Below are 6,107 nucleotides of genomic sequence, written 5' to 3'. Positions count from 1 at the left end.
AAAACCTATTTATTGCAAATATTGTACAATAGTGTTTAAAGACAGCAGCAATCCAGCAATCCATATTTTGTTTAGTTAAACAACAGTTTGCATCAGATGTCACTTATCACACACTGAACAAATGCAGCCAAATGAAAAAGGTCTTCCCTGATGATTGTTTACTTGCACGTAAACAATCATCTCATCCGAAGTGATAAAATGCGAAGCCCTTTAAAAGTTTTGAGGTGGCAGTTTTATCAACATGGCAGAAATCATCTTTGGGCTGGTCTCCTCTGACCAGCTGAACACTAAACTAATCAGCTTATCCAATCAATGCCTCATCTACCGCAGTTCAAACACTAGCTATAAATACCTTTCAACAGAATCACGAATATTTCTATTAGTCTAAGACATTTTTTTTTTTGCTTTGGCTCCATAAAAGCTCGGTTTTGTGTTTGCACTGGTTCCCTTTTCTTGAAACCGACCCGTTTGGTTTGCCAATCCAAGGCACCGCCGGGTTAGGAACCGTCACAGAAGCCTTATGGTTGTCCTTTGACCTGACTATAAACGACAAACATAGAGCCATAAACACACACAGTCATCCCTCATGGATTTCAAAGTCTACAGTACGTGTGAACAGACTCTCCGTATGTGGAAATGTGGTCACTGCAAAAAAAATTATAGGGTCTTATCTAAACCTTGCCATGAACGCAACGGATCACACCCTGAAACCTTCTGTGACCTAGAACTGACGAAAAGCTGAGCGGGACGCCGCTGCTGGCAGGAATCTGAGCCGCCATTCAGTGTCAGATAACACTTGAGAAAACCGTCTCATGAGAAAAATGTGGCCTCACATGGAGCCGAGTCCGAAGGAAATTCCTTTTTTTTATTTTTATTAAACCCTAATAAAAAAAAAACATGACAAATCTGTGCCTTCCGGACACGTTACATACGAATAAGAAGAGCTTAAACCAACGTATTCCTGCATTTCACTTCCTGAAGGCAGCAGGGGCAGGATGCAAAGCAGGAAGGAAACGGACTGAGTGCCAGGTGTGGGAACAGAAACTACATAAACAAGACGGAGAATAAATCATCCGATCACAGATAACCAGTTCAAAAATAATGAAGCACTGACATAAAAAAAACTTTACTGAAATCAGTAACGTTGGCAAAGCTGATCAGGTCCAGTCTAGTTCAACATCCCTCCAGTAGTCGCACCGTCTAACTAGTTCTGACACGTAAAAATATTCCAACAACTTGTACTATACGCGCGTTTACTCATCCTTCCTTCATGCAGTCATATTTTAGGAACACAATGTGCAGTTTCGACAGACCCACGGTGGCTCAATGAATTTAACTTCTACTCCAGAAAAGCATTTAGACATAATAATCTGTCGTAATTTGAAGTGTCCAAAATCGTTGTAAATCGTTGTAAGACTCAGCTTTGCAAGAGTCTCTTCAAATTACAACAAACTAATTTGTGTTCAGAGTTATACTCAACGGGAAATGTGATGCAGGTCCTTAGGTCAGGGTAGTAGTTTTGAATCAGACAAAAAAAGAAAATCTTTCCATTTATGTATCACAACATAGGTCCTTTTTTCTATCTATTTTTCTTTTTTAGTTGGTGGCTGAGGCGCCTGTTTCCGATCAGCGAATGCACCATGAAATGCTACCAGGTCATGCACATTACTCCTTGGTGTGGGGCGCCATTACCTGGTTATACGTTTTTGGTATCTGTGGGGTGTTTAAAAAAAACAAGTTGTAAAAAGCTGATGTAAAAATAAGATGTAAAAAGCTATTAAAAAGAAACAAATTTCCAGATGTTTAGAGTAGAAAGTAGGGCTGGGCATTGTACCGGATATATTCCGCGTGTAGAGCTTTCCGACATGTGTGCGGTGTCTAAAATGATGACGATCGGAGCGCAGATTCCCATAGCATCCAATTCAATCCGATTCGCCGGGAGCTCAATTTGTCTTTCGTGCTCCTGAACATCATCCCCCATATGGAAAATTCAGGAGTATGTAGACAATTTACCAGGTTTTCTGAGGAAGCAGGCCAACTATTAGAAATGAAAGAGAAAGAGTTCAAGCTTCCAGCGTCAGATGTTGGATTTATAGACCTGGAAGCTCTGAAAAAAAAAAAAAAAAAAAAAGGCGTGTCGATTATCACGAGAAGTTAAACTGAACTTTTAGTACCAAGTCAGCCTCGGTGAGAGATTAAAGTTCACCTGCATCAAAACTACTCAGGGTTATGGTGGCTAGCCTGACAAAAGCATTAAGTACTTTATCAATAATTTATTACTAAATTGTTTTTTTTTTTCAAAAAGGGAAGGAAATGGAAATAATTTGCTCAGGTAATGAAAGCTCATGTAAAATAGCTTTAGAATAGCTTTTTCCCACCCAATCTTAGTTGATTTGAAAATGACTTTGATTTCCTTTAATACAAATTAGATTGATTGAATTTCCCTTTTACATTGTGCAGCATCTATTATAAACCTAAACATTTTGTTTAATATTTTGTCGTTTTTGTGTTTGGTATTTTTATCTATTAAACAACTTTATCCTCATCTTTGCGCTTCTAGCCTTCGACAGGGTTCAATGGGAACAGTTACGGATCATAACGCTATAAATAAATATAGATCATTTAAGAGAGTCTGTCACATTGTACTTTATGTGTTTCAAACCTAAAAATGAGATGTGTAGTTAAGCTGCACCTTCCAGTCACTGAGCATTGGTTTGATGCTCCGGTTGTGTGCTATAATGCTGCGTCAACCACGTTTATTTAATTGCTACTCTGTGTGTGATTGGCAGATCAATTTGTGCTCGTCACTGTTTAGCAAAGGGCTGGAAGATAATTCAATGACATAACGATCAATAGATGTATTTCGATGATTAAAAAAACCAAAAGGGTCAATAAAAAGTTTAATAAAATAACAGTTTCCGTTCCTTTTGCATTCTAGCCATGAAAGTTAAAAATTACAGTCTTTACATCCTCCTAACCAATCACAAACGCAGACCGGGAACCAAGCCCCGCCCCCTTTTAAGAGTTCAGAGAGCACGCGTTCAATTGCTTGAATAAAGTGTTGAGTTTGAATTCAATGTTTGTGTGTTCTGTATCTAAAAATAGGTCGTTAAGCAGCAGCATAAAAAGGCCAGGGCTGCACTTGAAATATATGTTTTGAATTTGTTTAAAATTATCGATATTGATCAATAAGATTTTATCGTTATGCTTTTTTTCCCCCTATATCATCCAGCCCTAGTTTAGCATCTGCAAAATCTGAGAGTCTGACTGTTTGAGGGTGTGGACAGGTGTCTTTTTATACAGATAACGAGTTCAAACAGGTGCCATTAACGCAGGTAACGAGTGGAGGACAGGAGAGCAGGTCTTGTTTGTGGGTGACCAAAAACCTATTTTCCACCATTATTTTTACAAATAAATCATTAAAAAAAAATCCTACAATGTGATTTCTTCTTATTTTGTCTCATAGTTGAAGTGTAGCTCTGATGAAAATGACAGACCTCACATATGTCATACATGAACGGTAATATTGCAATCCATTGTGCAGCCTTCCCATCTAAGCTTATTGACTGTAAATAGAGAAGGCTATTCTCTATCAGATCATTTATTAAAACTACCAGGAAGATGCAGGTATTCTTTGAGACAAAGTAAAATTCCCCTTTAACTAAAAAAAACACACACACACACACAGCCCAGCCACCCCCCTTTGAGGCCTCAAAACAACCAGTTGCATGGCAACACGTATGGCTGCAGAAAATGAGTGAATCACAAGGCGATGGATACAAAGCACAGCACTGACACACACGGAGGGAAAAAAACATGTAGAATATTCCCTCAAGGCAAGAGAGGACATTCTTTTCATTCAAATAAGAGGGCTGCAAACTTCCTTTCCTCGCAGTTCAACATGACACACACACACACACACACACACACAAACTGAAGGGTCTTCATGCATACTGTCCAGCTCCATGGAAATTTCCACTTTTCCAAGCCTTTGTATGCTAAACCGTTGCAAACAGCTGAGGAAGTGGTGTTACAGCCACCACACATGGATTTTTTAAAAACAGTTTATGATTTGGCCAATCTTTATCATGAGGTAGGAACAACACCTTATCATAAATTATACAAATAATCCTGAAAGTGACTTCCATCAGCTAGATCTACACACAGCAAACATCCACTGAACAGAATACACACACACCAATGTGCCACAAGAACAACCTGATTAAATCAGTCTATAAACCGGTAGTAAGAAATTTACATTTCTTTGAATAGAAACACGTTCAATGTGGGACAAACTAAAATAAAAACCTGCCTGTATTTAAGGTCTTCAGGTAGATGTCTTGTGTCGATCAGACATGCCACACACAGCATGTAGCTGCCAGCTGGAGGCAGTGGCAGCAACACAATGACCTACACTGGCAGGGAGGGGTCTTCAGTTCTGGTCCTCCAGGTCCGCTGTCCTGCAACTTTTACATGTGTCCCTGGTCCAGCACACCTGAATCAAATGGCTGAAATACCTCCTCAGTGTGCAGCCAAGTTCTCCAGAGTCCTGCTGATCACCTAATGATCTGACTCAGGGCTGTTGACAGAGACACAAAGTTGCAGGAACTGAAGACCTACAGACTCATGTGCTTTCTGGTGGAGTGGAATCAAACTGAAGTGTTTTTCCATGAAAAATAGTAGCGGGTAAAGATGGAGGAGCAGGTCTTTGTTTTTTTTGTTTTTTTAGTGTAATGTGTTAGTTTTGGTTTACATACTTCAATGTAAGTCAGAATCAGTGCTGAAATCTTTTTATAGATCCCACAAAATCCTGAAAAGCCAGCACAAATAAAAGCTTTAATCCATAAAAAGACAAAGCTACTAAATGTTTGGTAAATATTTCTGACATTTTTAGTCTTTCTCCTGGTTCCCTGTAGAGCTGTACCAGTCGTCTTTTCCTACGTTTGGAAAGTTCTGTGTTTAGTGACTTGAATAAGACCACCAGTCCCCACCCGGAGCCGGTCAAGCTGTAGGTTTTCAGACTGTTCGCTGGCTGATTTCTCCGTACGCCTCTACAGCTAGCCATGTTGCAGACTGCATCAGGACATCCAACACACCTTCCGCTCTGGAAGGTCAGATTAATGCAGACTAAGGCTACGTTCACACTGCAGCCTGAAGTGATCCAATTCCGATTTTTTTGCCCATATGCGACCTGTATCTGATCTTTTCATGACAGTCTGAACAACACAGATCGGATTTTTTCAAATGCGACCCAGGCCACTTGGATATGTGGTCCTGAATCCGATACTTATCTGATCTTTTCAAATGCGACCTGTGTCTGTACGGCCGGGTCGCATTTATCCGACCTGTACGTCACCGATACTCGACAAACGTCACTATTCTGCGTCCTGCTATGCAGAAGTGGGAAGAAAGACGACACCCATAGCAGAAAACAATGAGGAGAGCAGTCAACGGAGGGAAAGCTCCGGTTAGAAAATAAATTAATGACCGCAAAATGCGCGGCAGCATTATAATCCATGTTTACTTCCGCAAACACTGAGGACGTTTGCTACGTGTGACGTCATCGCGTCCTCGAGTGCGCATGCTGGATACTGAGGTTGAACGCATTCAGATCACACAGGAGATCACATACAAGTCGCGTATATTTGGAAATGTAAACTGACACGCAAAAAAAAAACGATTTCACAAAAAAAAATCGGAATTGAGCATCAAGACCTGCAGTGTGAATGTAGCCTAATTGTTAAAAACAAAAGTTTTCAAACCCCTCAAAGATCTAGGCTTACAGTAATCTTAATTTTAGCAACATCAGGGTTTCTTGAGTCGTTGCTCCTCTGCTCATTACTCCACCATACCGTCTCTGAGCCGTACTGCTGCAGAACGGAGCGTCGCCTGGTGCAGCACTGCACAGTTTGATGGGGGAGCTCAGACCAACATAGTTACAGGAGCTTTACTGTCTTTTTTACGTTACTCTCTCACGTCTGTGTCGTACGCCTAGCGTAGCATGTAGCCCCCTTCAGCATTTCTTGGGTCCACCAAAGCCTGGCGGCCCGCCGGGCCTGTTAGAATACCGTAGGGGGAAAACCCTGAACATGTTTCTGACTGGGCCT

The sequence above is a fragment of the Fundulus heteroclitus genome, chromosome 12, assembly GCF_011125445.2.
Source record: "Fundulus heteroclitus isolate FHET01 chromosome 12, MU-UCD_Fhet_4.1, whole genome shotgun sequence".
NCBI lineage: Eukaryota > Metazoa > Chordata > Actinopteri > Cyprinodontiformes > Fundulidae > Fundulus > Fundulus heteroclitus.
Note: the sequence above shows the minus strand (reverse complement) of the source record.